Raw genomic sequence first — 18,678 nt, forward strand, 5'->3', positions numbered from 1 at the left:
CCCAACCAAGACCTATTTGGCACTGGTTATTTTCCCCAGTTGCTTCATCTGAGCACTGATGTTTTGGTGATACCAGTGTCCACAGAAATGAGCAGTGAGACTTCACCTAAATTATGTTCAGCTCTCCACCTGCTTAGATGAGGAGTTATTGTGTTCACGTGCAGTAAACATGAAAAAATGGAAAGAACAGTTCCAAAGTAGCCATTCTAAGCCATGGCATTCACCCATCTCTCATTCATATCAGAGACATTCTTAGGACCCATACTCAGACAAAAAAGATTCTGAATATTTCAAACTGTATGTTTAAAATCCAACTCAAATGTCATGACATGCCCTGCTGTGAAAGTGACAAACTCATGGCAGAATCCTTAAAATTTCTCAACACTTGTCATGATCCTAATTGCCATCAGTTCTGTGACCACTGTTTCTTCACAGAGTCAACGTTTGAGCCATTTTACTCCAAGCTGACTTTCAGCAAAGGTATAAGAAATAAAGAATCACTATCACTCATATTAGTTTTCATTTAAATTTCATATTGTCCACAAATTGTTATCTGTGGGGCAGGGGGAAGTAGAGATAGTCCGTGCCCACGTAGCCCTCATCCTTGGTTTAGTTCTATATACCAAGAAGAGAAAAACAGCTAGACATTTCTGTGCTGATTTGGTTAACACTTTCTCTTTAGGTGACTCAGAACCTTCCTGATAATATTTATCTATAAGTTCCACAGGAGTCTATAATCTGTTTTATGAAAATATCCATTGGTTTCACAGTTTTCCTGCAACCTGATAAATTCTCTTAGAATGATTGCATAGTTACCCAGCTGTGTGTTAACTCCTGGCCAGATACTAAAGCTAAAACCTAGCTGTTTCAACTTTAAAACTCATAATGCCACAAAGAAATTAATGCATATCTCATGTAAAAAATAAGAAAAATTAATGGCAATTAAAATGACTGATTTGTTCCAATAATTCCCTTAAATACATTACATAAAGACATTAGGTACATTAAGAAAATTGAGATTTAGGTTTTTTACTTTCAGAGAAATGGAAATTATCCTAACCCTAATATGAAGATGCTTTGGATTTTCTCATATATGTGAAATTTCACGGACTCCTGCTTTATTTCTTGGCTGCTCTGTTGTACAAAAATCACAATAAAAAAAATTAAAGTGCACTCATCCACAGCACTCATAAAAATCAGCACCCAAAACTCTACTGATAGTAACATGCCTTCAGTTTTCCAGTTAACGCCCATCTAGATGGAGAGATGAACAAATCAGAAATGTTAAACTGAGTATTTAAGCCTTACCACACAGATAATTAACCTCAAGTAATATGAGAACTTTCGTGCTTCCTTGACTCTACCTCAGGTATTAGCCACCCATAAAGTAACAGGCTGCCTCTAAACATCTCTGGCAAACAGCTGGGCAGCATTTCACATGACGTAACAAGACCTTCACTAATATGCCTTCCAAAAAATTAAAAGCTAGTTTAGATTGCTGTTGCCTTTGGGTGCTTGGCCATTTGGAGTAGAAAGAATTCTGCAGCTAATTAGAAGTGTAACACCATGAGGAAGCAGAGTTTGGCCTGCTTTCTCTTCAAGGGTTAGGCTAGAACCAGTTCTAAAGAGAGTCTATGTTGCAGTTTACTAAAGAGTTGGTGCCCCTTGTTTGATCCTCAACAAAGAGCATTCTAACTGGCCCTGAAATTAGACACAAGCGGGTGGAAACAAGTCTTTAAAATAATACAAATACTATCCAGATCATAATCCTAATCTTAGTCCTGAATAAGCAAGACTAATTAATAGAAGAGGTTATGGAAGAATTAATAATAACTGACTGGCATTTTCTAATGGTCCCAGAATAAAGTATCTTGTGATAGAATTACCTTTAACTGAAAGATGATCTGAAAGGGCTTCACTCAGTAAAAAGATGGTAATTAGCTTTGTCGACTAATCACAATTAAATCCTTAATTTTAAATAAAACATATGGGAAGAACCAGCCAGTCAGCAATGCAAAGTGCAAGGCACAGATGTACAGACAGAACCCAAGACAACATGAGCAGGAGATTGGAGGCAGCAGGAGTTAGTCCCTGAAGCTACCTCAGAAGCTCATATTTAATGAGGTCTTAGTGGGTACTGGGCTTTGGTTAAATACTTTACCTGCATAATTTTATTTAATCCTCACAGCCATATGAGAGTCAATTGCTGTCCCTATTTCTCATATGAAGATACTGAGGTTTAGAGAGAGATGTGAAGTGGCCAGAACGCCAACCCAGTTTGCTTGATTGCAAAGCCTGTGCTGTGCCGGCGAGGAATACAGCCAGACAGAGCCTCTGGTCACAACCCGAGGCACCATTTCCTCCTGATCCTGAAGAAGTAAAGCAGTGTTTTGTAGAGCAAGCAAGGCTTCTCTGAATTAGTGTTGATTCTACCTATTATGGAATTGAGAAGACAACTGTTACGTGAAGGGGAACAATTCATAGTTCACGGAACTCATATTTGGCTTTCAGGACATTGTAGTGGAAAAATGAATACAGATATTCCGTTGGCACTTCTCCAACATCCTGAAAAGCACTAATTACTTCCTCCCTCCTTCAAGATTACAACAGTCCAAGGAGTGAGATTACTAACAATTGTTAGAAGCAGCTTGCCTGCATTGAGACAATGAGTACTAAGACAAAGGTACAAGAAGTCTATGAGCCCCTTTGCATACTGGTCCTCAGACAGCAAGACACTGAACTCACAGAAAGCATGAGTCCCTCAAGAGGAAAAAATAGGCAAGAGATAGTATGTTTCTCATTGCTTCCCACCTCCCCTTTATGATCGTTTAATCCCTTATGTCACCGTGGGAAGTAAATTCGTCATTGATGGTGAACTCTTCCCAGAAACTTCTTGTGCTTATGCTAGACTTCCTGGACACCTACTAAAGGTCACGTATTGTTTAAAAAATCGAAATCTCTTTCTTGATCTCAAATATCTGTATGTGTGTGTGTACATTCTCCACTTGGTGTATATACAGCAGAGTGGAGAATTTCACAAAACACCCCAGCTCATAGTTCAGTTCCCCACTCAGTTTATCAGTGCTCCCACCAGTGTGACGGGAGGAGTCTTTTGCTTCTTTATCAATATGACAAGAGGAGAATTTGCTTGTATTGGTATCTTTACTTAAAGTGACGTGAAACCCCACCGTGTTTGTTTTGTTGGTAAAAATCCTTAGGAACCCTCCTATCTTTGACCCCATATGGAGTCCTATAATCTAGTCTCACTTGGGGCACCAGAACCTTTTAGGCCATCACTGCTGAAATTGGTACTGGAAAGGAAAATAATATCTCTCAGAAAAGTCAGAGAGACTGACAGAAAATTGTGTGTGGAGAATATTAGAAAGAAAAATGCTGAGGGGGATTTTTGTGTTTCATTGTTACTTATACTTTTCAAGTTAACTCTTTGCTGTTTACAATACTCGTTTGCTTTGCTTTGACTCATGTTTTTGTGAATCAGCTTTAGGACTAAAGAATTGTGAAGCATTGAGAAAATAATTGTTTTTCAGAAGAGCTCCTTGGCACTCTTTATTTTATGTGTAAGATACACCATCCAAGAGGTTTTTGCATCAATGTCTAAGAAATATAAAATGATGTTGTTAGACTTTACATAGAAAACAGCACTAAGGCTAATAGCAGTTACTCATACAGAGTAGGGAGGAAATGGTTCTATTTTTATTTATATATAGTACAGATATCCCTTATTCCTTATTTCTAAGTAAATTCCATGTACACATTTCCTAATGGGTACAATAGTTAAAGTAGAGGTAAATGATTGGAAACCAAGAGGACAGAGGATAAAAGTAATTTTGCCAGGAAGAGCGCTTACAATTAATTCCTAATTTGACTTTGAGCTTTTGAGAGAGCAAAATAAGGGAAAGAAAATGAGGGGTTACATCATTCTTATTATGAAGATCACCAAAAGAAACAAATGCTTTTCTGGCAATAAATGCTAGTAGAAATTGGTCACTCAGATTCTTACATAAGGGTTATTTGAAAAACTCTTACTTAACTTTCAGTAACTTCAATTAAAATTATATTACAGGAATAAAGCTTAAAAGATCAGAGGAAGGAAGAGTTAACATATCTTTCTCAGATATATGTTTTGTAAATTTGCTTTTTGTAGGTACTGGAGAACATGCATTCAAGGTTTTAATATCCCAACAAAGATCTGATGTAGCAAAACTGACATTTTGCTCTGAAAACCAATGGGCTTGTATTTGTGCCCAAAGAGAGAGTCACTCCAAGCCACAGAGTGGCCTTCAGAGGTTATCTATGCATAGGGTCAAAAGTCTTTCTGACTCTCTGTATTTAATGCATGAAACAGAAACCACTCTAGGTATTTCCAGCAGAAGGGGATTTAGTACAGGAAACCAGATGGTCATACAATAATTGGAAGGGCTAGAAAAGCATAAGTCAGGGGATTGCCACAGGTCTTTTGGTTTCATGGTCAGCTGTGAACCAGCTTTTAGGAACTTACTGCTACTACTCATACATCTGTTGCAATGAACATGGCTGCTTCCGACTCATGAAGCTGCTGACTAAGAGAAATGTAGAGTCCAGAGCTTAGATGTCAGCTGCCACTCTTGCAAAAAGACAGCCTTCAACTTCCACCTGCTTTCCACATCTCTTCCAAGCGCGTATCATAATACATCCAGAATCCTAGCTGCTGAGGAATCTGAAAAATGCAAATTTTATCCTCAGCCCTTCGGTATAGGGGAGGGAGACAGAAAGTGAGATATAAATGGATGCCAAATGCCCAAAGACAATATATAGTACATTCCCCCAAAGAGATTTTATTCTTCCCACATCCTTGCACATGTCTTCAACTGAGACCTTCAAGTTCTGTGCCATAGAACATGGAAGATGTTATTTTCTCCATAAGAAAGATGGACCACAGTGGGTAAGGATGGGTCAGAGTAGGTCAGAATGCATCAGTGTTGACCGTTGGGAGCCTATGTGGTTCCTGAACTGACCTTGCATCTCCTTGGCCCAGGATGCTGGGTCCCCGAACAGACCCAGCCATTCTTGTCAGTACTGTTTTGCAGCGAGTTACATGCTTTGAGGATGAATCCTAATATAAAGAATCAATTACTTTAATGAATGTTATTTGTTTAATGAATAATACTTGCTAACGACAGCAATTTATTTTTAACAGAGCTTATCTTAAACTACTGTTTTTTAGGGTAAAGGGCCAACAGGTTTAATGGCTTCTTAAAGCCATTCAAGAGATGGTACAGATATGTGTCTTATGTTTGTTGTGGTAGATATAAATCAGCTCTTCTTGTCTGAGTCAAGTTATTTAGATTTGTTTAAAGAAATGACCTGTAAACTTAACCTTCTTTCTACCATTTACATTTTGTAAAGAAAATCATTCTTGCCTCCTCTGATTCTGACAGGAGAATTGGAAACAGGATTTGAAGGTCATTAGCAGTTTAGATAGCTTAGACTCCATAAGTGCCCCCATCTATAATAGAGTAGAATGTGACTCTATTCTACATAATCTGAAATCTCAAATGTAAACATTCATATCAGAGATATGGCTGACAGCACCAGAACAAGCTCAGTGTTGACAAAAGTTAGCGAGGAAAATGAAATGTCTAAGAAGCAGCTCGACCTACCAACAGAAATGACCCCTCTGGTGAATAATAGGAATTATTACACCACAGATGTGATAATACTAAACCTCTTTACTCGATAATTTTCAATCAAGTGTAGTAGATGGGATTTGGGGAGATTTTTCATTATTAATATGGCTTTTCCTCATTTGAATGCAGATTCTCTTGCTAACTTTGCTTGGTAAAAATCAGATTCACCATGTTACTTTCAGATGTGCTGTCTAGAAGAGTTTGTCTTTTTGAAAAGCAAGGGATTACCCTGTTTTATTAATTTGCTTTTATTTCCTAACTTAATATATTTAGGTTTTAGGAAGACTTTCTTATCAAATAGCATAATTGCTGACTTGGAAAAGTTATTTCCCACGCTACTAAGTCTTTAGTGTAAGGTGGCAAATACCTATCTCTAAATGGTCTCCAAAGACCATGCTTGCCCAATGGAGTGTACAAAATAATACCTTAAGATGTAGGGTAGGGAAAGATCCTTAGATGTTCGCTTTAGATTTGTTTTTATTCTTATGTCATACTTTTCTCATTTTTTGTGTCTCTTTTGTAATATATGTATAAGTCCAACAGTATATATATTTAGCTATAAATAAATATGCATACATTTGAAGTTTGTGCTCAAACAGTATTTTTAACAATAGAGGTGCAAAATCAAGAATTTTGAGGACTAACGTCTGCGTAAATTTCTGTCTGTCTACAAAAGCTGCTGTAGTCCATCCTATTCTCAGACTTAAATTAATCAAGAGCTCAGCAAACATCTTATGTAGAATTTTTAATTTTTTAATGGATATAAGAAGATGAATCTTAGAGTCAGAAAATTACAGAATTTTACTTCTGGAATGGAACTAGAGATAATCTGTCCAACCTCCTTATTTTTCTTTCAAGGAAAATTTAACCTGGAGAGGTTAAGTGACAGTGTGACCTCCACTTGCCCAATGGTGAAAAAGAGCTGGTGTTTTTTCTATAGCCATCAAATCCCTGCCCACGCTTACTCGAGTCATAACATGAACACAGCTGATTTTGGTGCCTGTCACCAGCCATGTCTGTGATATCGACTTCTAATCAAATGCTACTGTGTGTGTCTGCTGCAGTATCCATGGCAGTTGCATAATCTCTGCAATACTCTTAGTTCAGAAAAGGCCAAAGAATGCATCTCAGGCTAAGATCACATAGTTTTCACTCATCGTTAACATTTATATTCCCTATCCTTTCCAACTGAAATCTTTGGGCCTAGCCTTTCTGGCCCTGGATCTTAAGTTTATGCAAATTTGTATAACTGCTTTTGCTTATTCTTGGAAATGTGTCGATTCGTTGGATTAAAATAAACAGATTAAATTATAACAAAAACTGTGTGAGGTTAACTTTATATTACAAGGCCATTGCAGTGTCTCTTTTGGCTTCCAACCTTTGTGCTCTTTATTTGCCTTAGTGGTTAAAGAATACTAACTTTATAGAATTAGGGGCTTTCTGTCTCAAGGCTAGCTATGTATTGCTTTCATTTGCCTCGACCCACATGATACCTCACTCTCCATGGCCACCCATGCTGGTTTCAGATTCATCCTGGGATAGCATTCCAAGCTCTTGTCCTCCCTCTCCTCCTAGAAGAGCTGATTCCTCCAGGGCACCAAGATAAACTAAGGTGGCCCTCTCCTGGAACTGCTCTTCTGAGCTGATCAGCGCTTTCCCCATCATTAGATTCTTGCTCGAGCTTTCTGCAGTCCTTGACATTTGGCCATTTACTTTTTGACACTGCCTTTTTCCTTCGGATTCTCTTACAAAGTCCTCACCTTGTTCTCCTCTTTTCTTTCTCACAAGATTGGCTTAATCTCCTTCAAAGATTCCTGTCTTCTTTGCATCTCATTGTGTGAGCACGCCTCAAGGTTCCACCATAAGCCACCTCCCCGCTTCTTTTAGTTGAAATCCCTTCCGGCCATAGAATATCAGCAATCACCAGTCTCTATCTCCAGAAAAGATTATTTCAGGCTTCCATGTAAAGCCTCAAATTCCTTCTATACGTACCTGACAAGAAGTCTCAAGGTCAATATCTTTTACCACAAACTAAGTCCTTCTTACTTCTCTCATAGGTGGCACCATTTCCTCACAGTCTCTTAAGCTCAAAACCTTTTTTTACAAAGATTCTTCTCCTTACCACCTACATCTAATTAGTTACAATATCCTGTTAACTTTTCATTTGAAATACTTCTGAATTCCAACCTTTCCATTCTAGATGGTGATACCCCTCTTCAGACCTGTACTGTTCCATCATGGTCAGCAAGGTAGAATGAAATCCCTAAGAGCTATCTGCTACAAAATAGCAGAGGAAAAACCTGACCCAGGGGAAGGCCTGGATCAGCTGCTTGAGGTCAAACATGAGGTAATAAAACATGGACCATCCAATGAAATAAATAGCCTTGAATACGGACTGTGCCAGGCCACATGATTAGGACACTTCAACTCCAAACAGCCTAGAATCTGAGAGTCCTAGAGCAAATTCATGAGTGGGAAATCTAATCCAAAGCCGTATGGATTTACAAGAAGCAAGGCACAGTAACTAGGACCAAAGCCAGCTGGGTGAATTGCTGTATATAGCACTCATCATGAAGGAAGGCTTATGAAAGTCAGAAGCTCTGCCCCAGGTTCAAAAGACAGGTCCTTTGAAAGGCATGCACTTCTGCCCTTTAAAAAAAATCTCCAATTATCATCCCAGAATGGCCTCTTAACTCTTTTCCTTGACTTGGTTCTCTCCCCAAAAAATAGGGTTATCTCTAAATCCTCTTCCATTCAGTCTTGATTCCTGAGCCCCTAAACCTCCTCACTTACTAAACTAGCTCTTGAAAAAATACCTCTTTTGCAAAATGCCATCGATTTTGTCCTTCTGAAATTTATCATATCACCTTAAACTACTTTCAGCACCTACGAGCAAGAGTAATCATGAAATGTCCAACTATGAATGTGATTATTAGCATGTGCTCTTTTGTATAACTAGATAACTTGATTATCCTGTGCTTTTTCATTTAAGTTGGTTTGAGCAGGTTTTGATAAAATCAAAATCGGATTTTAAGAAAGAACAGTAAATGTCAATGAGCTATGAAGAATCAGTCGATATATGTCCAAGCCCAAATATGTGGTATCCTCTTGAAAAATGTATAACAAAATTACAAAGGCAATAGTTACCCCACCTATAGGAAACCTATGGAAAAAAATGTATTATGCAAAATGTTCCTAATGAGTGCCTCTTTAAAAATCTCTTAAGAACACATCAGATGTTTTATTTTAGTCTCAAGAATTAACTACGACAGAATATGTACACAGAACTCTTACTCAGGAGTAAGCTCTTCAAGGCCAGTGAATATGTCCTTCATGTCTTTGAATCAGTGCAGCAAATACAGTCATATGGCTAATGAACTATATTCAAAAATCAGTTCTCTGAGACTTACTAGCCCTGTTATCATCAATGAATTACTTAGTCTCTGTAGACCTCAGTTTCTTCATTGATAAATTGTAATGATAATCTCTATCCTACAAAGTTGTTGAGAGGATTGGATAAGATTTTGTATGTGATGTGTCTGGCTCAGCATCTGGCCCACAGTAAATACGTATTGAGTTCACTCTCTATGTCAGTCTCTGTGTGTAATGGTAAGAATACAGCTGTGAAATGGACAGCATGGGGTCTGTGCTCTCAGAGACCACTCAGCCTTTTGGGATTCACGCTCTGATGGACAAAGGACAAGGTGTTGAGGGAATACCCAGGAGGTGCCTGATGTGAACCTGGGGGCTCCAGGCAGGCTTCAGAGACTGGAAGGATGAGAAAGAGTAGGCTAGATAGGGAATGTAGGGTGTGCATGTGTGTGCGTGTGGGTGTGGGTGTGTATTTTGTGTAATCCACTTTAGTAATATGTATGTGAAATTGAGACTGTTCACCAGGAAGTTTTAATTCCTCTGTGGATGGTAAATGTTTTATAGCAATTTAAACATTTAAATGTAGCATAACTAGATAGCTCTTTCCCAAGATATTTTTCTAATCTAGCTCCTCCTGCACTGCTCAGGACTCCTCCTACTCAAAACAAGTTAAGTTGACAAGCCTAGAATTAGCAAACAGTACCTAATTACATTAAACAACACTTGTTGCTCCCAGAAGCAAATTAACATGTTTATTATTAATTTTCACTGAATTATACTTAGCACCAACCCCTTACCTTTATGAAGAAAAACACACTGCTCCCCCATACCACCCCACCTTGTCAAATCCACAGAAACATTTGAGGTAATCACACTTGTTGCTGGTTTTAGCTTCGGAACTTAGTCTTAATGATAGACATTTTTATTATTATTTTATCGTTATTTCATATACTAATAAATAAGGTTCTTTGTGGTCTGGATTTAGCACAGAGAATCCTAAAATGTCTGAAAAGGAAAAGGAAAGTTGGAAATTAACCAGTTGGGTGAGCTGGAGTCTGCTGCTGGCTGCAGCCTGCCCTCCCAATTGCACATTCGGCTGGAGCACACCCAGCGAGGTACGGCAGAGCCAACACCAGCCACCAGCCTCTCCTCCAGGGGCTCAGAGAACCCCTATCCCACCTAGGAGACTTTCCTGACACACCTTTGTTCTTCTGCCCTCACAGTGACCTCAAGGCCTCGCAGACGTGAAGCGTTTTTTCTTCTCCTATACACTTTCAGCTTCTCTTAAACTAAAAAGAGGGCTTTATTTTAAAGATGCAAGTTGAGGCCCTGAGAAGTTAGGAAACTGACTCCAGGTTCCAAAGCTATAGTTAATGGATCAACCAGGATTAAAACCCAGGGTTCCTGAAGCCCAGTCCTGTGTGGCCCCGTCATGTCACTGCCTTCCACCCAGCCTGGGTCCACAAGGAGCAGCCCTGGTCGGTCCTGGAGGGGTCAGGCTCGGGTAGCCCATCCATGGGGGAATTCCTTCCTAGTAGTTCTTGGGCTATTGATGTGTTTTTCTAAATCTCCAGGAAAATCTGTTAAGAAATTAGGAAAACTGGAAAAATTATTCTGATTCTCCTGCAAGAACTAAAACGTAGCTGTCAATATAAAGATGTTACTGATTTGAAGAGCTCCACTGGCATCAGGTCAAAAGCAGGAGCAGGGAATGTGAATACAAACAGTCGAAGGTTAAGGTTGACCAGAATCTCAGGGAACGGGAACAGGAGCACAGAGGCAAGAAGAGGTCACAATCTAATCAGTCAGTTTGGCTTGTAGCTGTTGCTATGTTATAAGTGAACATTTACAGTGCTGGCTGGTGCTAACAGTGAGTAATGCTTGCAAATAAAATAAATGTTAGTACATTTATATACACAGAATACCTTAAACAAGTCCTATGAGTGGTATCCCAAGAAATAACAAGTTTGGGAAGCAATATGAGTTTTTAAATTGGCAATTGAGAGACATGCTTCTGCATAGTGTGGAGAGATTTGAGTGTTATGTTGTTTGAATACTACCCAATAGTGTTTGCTGGCATTTTACAGCATTTGAATATTTGCTATAGGCAAAATAAGTTCTTTGTAAATACTTCCAAACTTGATATTTCTTACTCATTACGGGCATACTTTGTTTTATTGTGCTTTGCTTTATTGAGCTTCTCAGATACTGCACGTTTTACAAATTGAAGGTTTCTGGCAACCCTGCATGGAGCAAGTCTACCAGCATCATTTTTCCAACAGCATTTGCTCACTTCCTGCCTCTGTGTCATATTTTGCTAATCTCACAATATTTCAGACTTTTCATTATTATTATATTTGTTATGGTGATCTGTGACAAGTGATCTTTGATGTTACTATTGCAAAAATATTATGACTTACTGAAGATTTAGATGATGGTTAGCATTTTTTATTAATAGAGTATTTTTGAATTAAGGTATGTATATTGTTTTTTAGACATAAGGTTTTGCACACTTAATAGACTACAGTATAGTGTAAACATAACTTTTTTTTTTTTTTTTTTGCGGTACGCGGGCCTCTCGCTCTTGTGGCCTCTCCCATTGCGGAGCACAGGCTCCGGACGCACAGGCTCAGCGGCCATGGCTCACGGGCCTAGCCACTCCGTGGCATGTGGGATCTTCCCGGACCAGGCTACGAACCCATGTCCCCTGCATCGGCAGGCGGACTCTCAACCACTGTGCCACCAGGGAAGCCCTAAACATAACTTTTATATGTACTGGGAAACCAAAAAATTCATGTGGCTCGCTTTATTGTGCTCTTCCCTTCATTGTGGTGGTCTGGAACTGAACCCACTGTATCTCCAAGTTATGCCTGTAAAATAAATTTTTTAGATATCCATAATATTGTGAGTAAAGAATACAAAAAATGTGGGAAGTATTTTAAAGATAAAAACAAGTTATGCTTTCAGGAATTCCTGACAATTCCTGGGAATTTTGATCTTTCATTCCTGAATCCCAAAGATTACAATCTAATCCAACAAACTGTGGAACTATAAGAATATTCCCTTGGCATATAAACATTTATATTTTATAAAATTATCTTCACATGATGCCACATGGTGCCAAAAGTAGGGTACAGAAATGAAAATAAACCATTTAGTTAGAAAAGAAGCTTAAGTATATTGCTTTTTAGATTCCATATCTAGATATTCAGTTTGACCAATCACTCTTCTGGCTCACAGTTTTACAAATCTTGAGAAGAATAACAGAGCAGAGGCCTTCAGAAAATAACAAATCCACATTAAGAGCAAGATTATGAATTCCCTTTATTTTTCATGAAAGTTCTCTAATGAGTAATAAAAGACTAAAAAACAATAAACAAAAGAACAGGTTAATATTTCAGGAATAGCTTACTATGTAATGAGGTTAATATCTTTAATATATAATGAGTTTTCACAAATCAATAAGAAAAAGCAATAACTTTAATTTTAAAGAGAAGGCAAAAAATATACAGGCAGTTTGCGAAGGAAGAAACACAAATGTACAACAAAGACAAGTTCAACACAACTAAGGAGTTAATAAAAGCTAAAACAATATACTATTTTTTAACATATCAGATTAGTAAAAGTTTTACATATGATAATACTCCATATTGGTAAAGGTATGGGAAAAACAGGCACTCTAACACATAATACAAGGATTTTTTAAATTTCCTTTTTCATTTCTTCATTTATGCATTGATTGTTTAGTTGCATGTTGTTTAGCCTCCACATATTTGTATTTTTTCCAATTTTGTCCCTGTAATTTATTTCTAGTTCTATACCATTGTAATCAGAAAAGATACTTGATATTATTTCAGTCTTCTTAAATTTGCTGAGACTTGTTCTGTGGCCTAACATGTGATCTGTCCTGGAAAATGTTCCATGTGCACTTGAAAAGAATGTGTATTCTGTTGTAGTTTGATAAAATGTTCTGTATGTATCTATTGAGCTCATTAGTATAATGTGTCATTGAAGGCCAGTGTTTCTTTTTTGCTTCTGTCCAGATGATCTATCCATTGATTGATCTTAACAATTTTGGGGGTGGGGGCAACAAAAGCAAAAGTAAACAAGTGGGGCTACATCACACTAAAAAGCTTTTGCACAGTGAAGGAAACCAGCAACAAAATGAAAAAGCAACCTACTGAATGGGAGAAAATATTTGCAAACTATATATCCAATAAAGAGTGGATATCCAAAATATATGAAGAACTTATACAACTCAATATCAAAAAAAAAACCAAACAACCCAATTAAAAATGGGCAGAGGATCTGAATAGACATTTTTAAAGAAGACATACAGATAACCAACGGACACATAAAAAGATGTTCAACATCACTGATCATCAGGGAAATATAAATCAAAATCATGGTGAGATACCACCTTACACCTGTTAAAATAGCTATTATCAAAAAGACAAAAAATAAGTGTTGGTGAGGATATGGAGAAAAGGGAACCCTTATATACTATTGGTGGGAATGTAAATTGGTATAGCCACAATGGAAAACAGTACGGAGCTTTCTCAAAAATTAAAAAACTGGAACTACCATATGGTCCAGCAATTCTACTTCTGGGTGTTTATCTGAAGAAAACGGAAATACTAATTCAAAACGATATATGTTTCCTATGTTCACTGAAGCACTATTTACAATAGACAAGATATGGAAGCAGCCTAAGTGCCCATCGATAGATGAATGGATAAGGAAGATGTTTATAGATATATGTATATATATATATATATATATAAAATATATATATATAATATATATATATAACTATATATATAAATACTATATATAGTATTCTATATACTATACATACTATACTATTTATAGAGTATAATATATACTATATATTATTATATATAAATATATATTATATAAATAATATAAATATATATATTACTCAACCATAAAAATGAATTAAATCTTGCCATTTGCTACAACATGGATGAACCTAGAGGGTATTATGCTTAGTGAAATAAGTCAGAGAAAGACAAATACCATATGATTTAACTTACATGTGGAATCTAAAAGACAAAACAAATGAAACTAAACAAATTCATAGATAACAGAGAACAAACTGGTGGTTGCCATAGAAGAGGTGGTTGGGGAGTTAGGCAAAACCAGTGAAGTGGATTAAGAGGTACAAACTTCTAGCTATAAGGTAAATAAGTCACGGGGATGTCATGTACAGTATAGAGAATACAGTCAATAATATTGTAGTAACTCTGTATGGTGACAGATTGTAACTAGACTTATCATGTTGATCATTTCATAATGTATAAAAATATTGAATCAGTGTCGTACACCTGAAACTAATATAATATTGTAGGGCAATTATAATTCAATAAAAAAAGGAGTGATAACCATGTTTCTGAGCAAAATTAGCCTAATACATCAAAATCTTTAAAAATTGCATTCCTTTTTTCCCAGAATTTTTTATTTAAAAATTTTCCTAAGGAAACAATTGGACAAGAAGACAAAGAAGTATCTACAGAATGTTCCTTATGGTCCTGTTTGTAATACCAAGACTTTAGAAACAGCCTTAATACCTAATAATAATAAACTGGTTAAATGAATCATGGTAATCCATAAAACAGAACGCCTGGGAGAGAAGTGTACAAATAGTACATTAAATACTAATAGTACAATAAGGATATTATGATCCCATTTCTGTAAATAAAAAGTGTGGTTATGGGTATATAGATGCAACAAATACCTCTGGAAATAAGTTTATATACCAAGAAATGTCTGTTGAATGAATGAGCCAATAAATATGTTAGCAGTGGTTATCTCCAGGTATCAGTATTATGGGTAATTGTGTGTGTTCTGCTGATTTACATGTTAAATTTTCCTAAAAATTAAGTGGATTCATTTTATTTAATTTTAAGGAAATGTTTTTTTAAATGTAAAGCACTGAGAGGAACTAAATGAATTCAGAGCTCTGGCTTTCTTCTATTATAGGTGAAAGAATGCAGAGAGATAAATGTGCCTGGAGTCTTAAGAAAACTGATGATTGATCTACTAAATGGATGAAAGAATTTATTCACATAAAAATCCTGCCTTTGAAACTAAGGTCAGTCAAAACTCCAGATTCTGAATATATGCAGGTTATGCAAGTAAAACCTGCCTGAAGGTAGCTTTGGTTTGACACACCCAATTTTAAGAAACATCATTTTGTACTGAAGACAAAGTTTGCCTTTTTGATATCATTCCTCCTTTTTTGTCAACCTACACTGGCTTTCTCAGTCATGTTTGAACCTCTCTCCCTTCACCTACATGGCAAAATGCCAAAGTCCTAGATTCTACTCAAAAGGAAGATTTTACTGACTTGGAGTACAAGTTTTCTTAAAGCAATATAGATCCTCCACATTCACCCTCAGATTGTATGAAAATAGGAAAAACTGTATGAAACCAAAAATCCAGAACATGTGTCAGAAATCAGATCCCATCTTAACAAATGTCATCATTAACTGAAGTCTGGATAACTAACAGGCTTCTTCCCTATGGTTAGAGCAAAGTTAATTATGCATAGTGTGTAGAATTGTACAGAGCACCAAGAATACAGAAATGAATAAGAAACAACCTTCAAATTCAAGAAAACCATAGTCCTGTGGTAAAATTTGAACAGAGCCCCTCAGGAGCAACCAGTTCTGTCTGGGGCATAGAAAAGGTGGAGAAGATCTTTGAGACAGAATTTAGAAAGTGAATATGCATTCCCCAAGTATAAAAAGACCGGAAGGGCATTTCAGGCAGAGAGAACAGCAGGCACAAAGGCAAAGAGGCAGAAGAGTACCTGCAATAATAGGTGTGGCACGGTTCTAGCTCAGCACAAGAATTTGAAAATGATGGGAGAAAACACATTTGGCCTGAATGATAAATTAACAGTTACCTAGATAGTTCAGTTTGTAGGTGACTGAGTTTCACAGACGTAAAGACCTCTCTGTTTAAGTGATTGGTTATTGTCTTTAAACTAGCTCTTTGTTCAGCTATAGTGGTAACTGCCTTCATTCTAAAATGGAATCTTTTTTTCCTTGCCAAGAAAGGAGTCATTTCACTTTGCTTCCCTTCCCTTTTGGTTCTTTCCATTTATGTTTTGCAGGCACATGGACACACCCTTTAAGCCAGGATTTCAATGAAAAAACCTAGCCAATCCAGTTTTAACATTGTCATTGGTGGTGTTAACATGGAGACAGTCGCCTTCTTGTTGCTCAATAGGGTGAGACTTTGCAAAAGGCTTGGGCATGTACAACGTGTCTAGCTTCAGCCACCTCCTTCTCCTCCATTGCCAAAGAAGCAGAAGCCAAGGAGCCATCTCCTTATTGTTCTCTTGCTTAAATGGGCCGACTGCCCATTGGGGGAGGGTGGCACCTAGACATTTACGTGACCTGCTGTGGAAGGGTGGGGTTACTGTCTCAAAGTCCCTGCTCTTAAAAACTAGGGAACGAAGGCCCTTCTAGTAAAAGGAAAAGAAAAATAATTGACCTGTAAGCCTGCAGGCTGCTACTAATGGGAAAGAATGCTAGAGCACTTCACTGCTAGCAAGGACAGATGAAGAAAATGCAGTCCAGGCCCATAAGAAACATGAAGATTGCCAGCCCCTCACCTTGCTGTTCAGCATCAGAAGACCACCTTGGTTTTTTTTTGTTTTCTTTTTTGTTTTTTTTTCACCAGACACACACAATTGAGCTCTTTTGAATCTGGCATCACAGATGTTGAGACATATTTTTGCAGAGCAGTTTATGATGACATTGATGAGCTATATTGCCTCATAGTGATCTCTCAAGGTGAGCGAAGGCAATCCAACAGATGTGGAAACTAAACTGTTGGGAGCCCCGGCACAAGCCCCAACAGGTAGAAGCCCAAGAAAGGGAGTGACAAACCAACAAACTGTTCAAACCAACAAATGTAACTCCTGACTGGGGTGTATTTGTTTTTGAGTGAGAGAGGAAAAGTATATTTAGGGAGACAAGTTGGATAAAAATAAGCATTGAGGGAAAGATATAGGGGGCAAATCTAAATCAAACCTATCTTTAATATGCAGCCAACTCAAAGCATGAAAAATCGTATTCTAGAAATATTACAAATATTCCTATATATTTTCTTTTCCTATAAATAGTTTCCTATTCCACTAATGAGGAAGCTGCTTCCATCCAAACTGAGAGGAAAAGATAATTTCAAAGATATTAGACATGCAGGCTAAATTCAGTCCCAGCCAAAGAAACAGCAGAAGTTCAAATTCAGACTGATATGTACCTAATGGCTGCAGGGATGACCCATATATTGCCCAGGTGGGTTTGAATGTTGCATTTCTGTCAGTGGCCTGATATCAGAGGACTTCTGTATAACCCTTTGGCTCAGAGAGCCTAACTACAAAATGTACTCTCTCTTTTTTTTAAAATTTATTTATTTATTTATTTTTGTCTGCATGGGGTCTTTGTTGCTGCGCACGGGTTTTCTCTAGTTGCAGCTGGCGGGTGCTACTCTTCGTTGCGGTACACAGGCTTCTCATTGCGGTGGCTTCTCTTGTTGCGGAGCCCAGGCTCTAAGCACGCAGGCTTCAGTAGTTGTGGCTCGTGGGCTCTAGAGCACAGGCTCAGTAGTTGCTCCGTGGCATGTGGGATCTTTCCGGACCAGGGCTTGAACCCATGTGCCCTGCATTGGCAGGTGGATTCTTAACCACTGCACCACCAGAGAAGTCCTCAAAATGTACTCTCTTTAAAGCATTGTGTCTGTCACATTACTACCATACAAGATTCTGGGTAAAGATGTATTTTCCTCCCAAAACTTTTAAATTTTTATTAAACTCCTCCAGCAAGATAACTGTTTTTAAACAAATTACTTTCAGAGGTGGTGTAAGCAAATCTGTGAGACAAAGGTTAAGATAAGATGTGCCATGTCACTTTTTTTTTGTAAGGACATTTTTAGCAGCAATTTTTTTCCCTCTTTAAAATCTTGATTCAATCCTATTTGCCATCAGTGAGGTATAAAGAGGCTGCATAGCACTGGAGAGAGAACATTGACGACCTTGTCAAAAAGGAGGTCATATCTCACCATGCTAACTGCAGTAAAGAATAAATTTCAGGTTCTGGGATTCTGCTTTTCAGATCTTAGCTCATGTTGTCTCTATTGTGAATGTAGCCTACTCAAAGCCATATTCTTTTTTTAGCCTTATTAAGTTTTTCATGTGCCTGGGGCATTGGAAGCATGGTCTCAGAACCGAGGCCAACCTGAAATTGGATCTCAGCTCCCAGCTTACAAGCTGGAGACCTTGAGCTTTCCTCCGTTTTTCTGTTTGTTCAGAGCTTTTCTATCTTGATCTGTTAAAAATGACATAAGATAATTATGAAGACAAACCGAAGAACTATGTTAAAGCAAATAGTGAATGGTAAGTGGCACCATGAGCCAATCAGTTGCTAAAAAAGAAACTTGGGCACCATCCTTGACTCGTCCCTCTCTCTCCAGTCCTGTCAATCCCTTCCTCTCCACTCTCACTCCCATCGCTTCATCCCAGGCCATTAGGCTCCCATCTCGAGTCTCACCCCCTTCCTAATGCATTCTCTGTGCTGCCACCATATTG

At 37.8% G+C, this 18,678-nt stretch overlaps 1 long non-coding RNA gene across 2 annotated transcripts in view; it reads left to right on the forward strand.

Annotated features, from left to right (window-relative positions):
• LOC113618399 (uncharacterized) overlaps positions 1–18,678 on the forward strand; it is a 217,640-nt gene that overhangs the window by 186,201 nt on the left and 12,761 nt on the right. The window contains exons 5-6 of one of the 2 annotated variants that reach the window (XR_003432003.1): positions 15,063–15,174; positions 16,201–16,317. This is a non-coding gene — a long non-coding RNA (uncharacterized LOC113618399). Of the gene's footprint in view, positions 1–15,062; positions 15,175–16,200; positions 17,533–18,678 lie in introns of those variants that run through there. The other variant, XR_003432002.1, reaches the window with a different exon arrangement.

Source organism: Aethalodelphis obliquidens, unplaced genomic scaffold (assembly GCF_003676395.1).
Source record: "Aethalodelphis obliquidens isolate GAN/ISIS:26980383/991018 unplaced genomic scaffold, ASM367639v1 scaffold5, whole genome shotgun sequence".
NCBI classification, from domain to species: domain Eukaryota; kingdom Metazoa; phylum Chordata; class Mammalia; order Artiodactyla; family Delphinidae; genus Aethalodelphis; species Aethalodelphis obliquidens.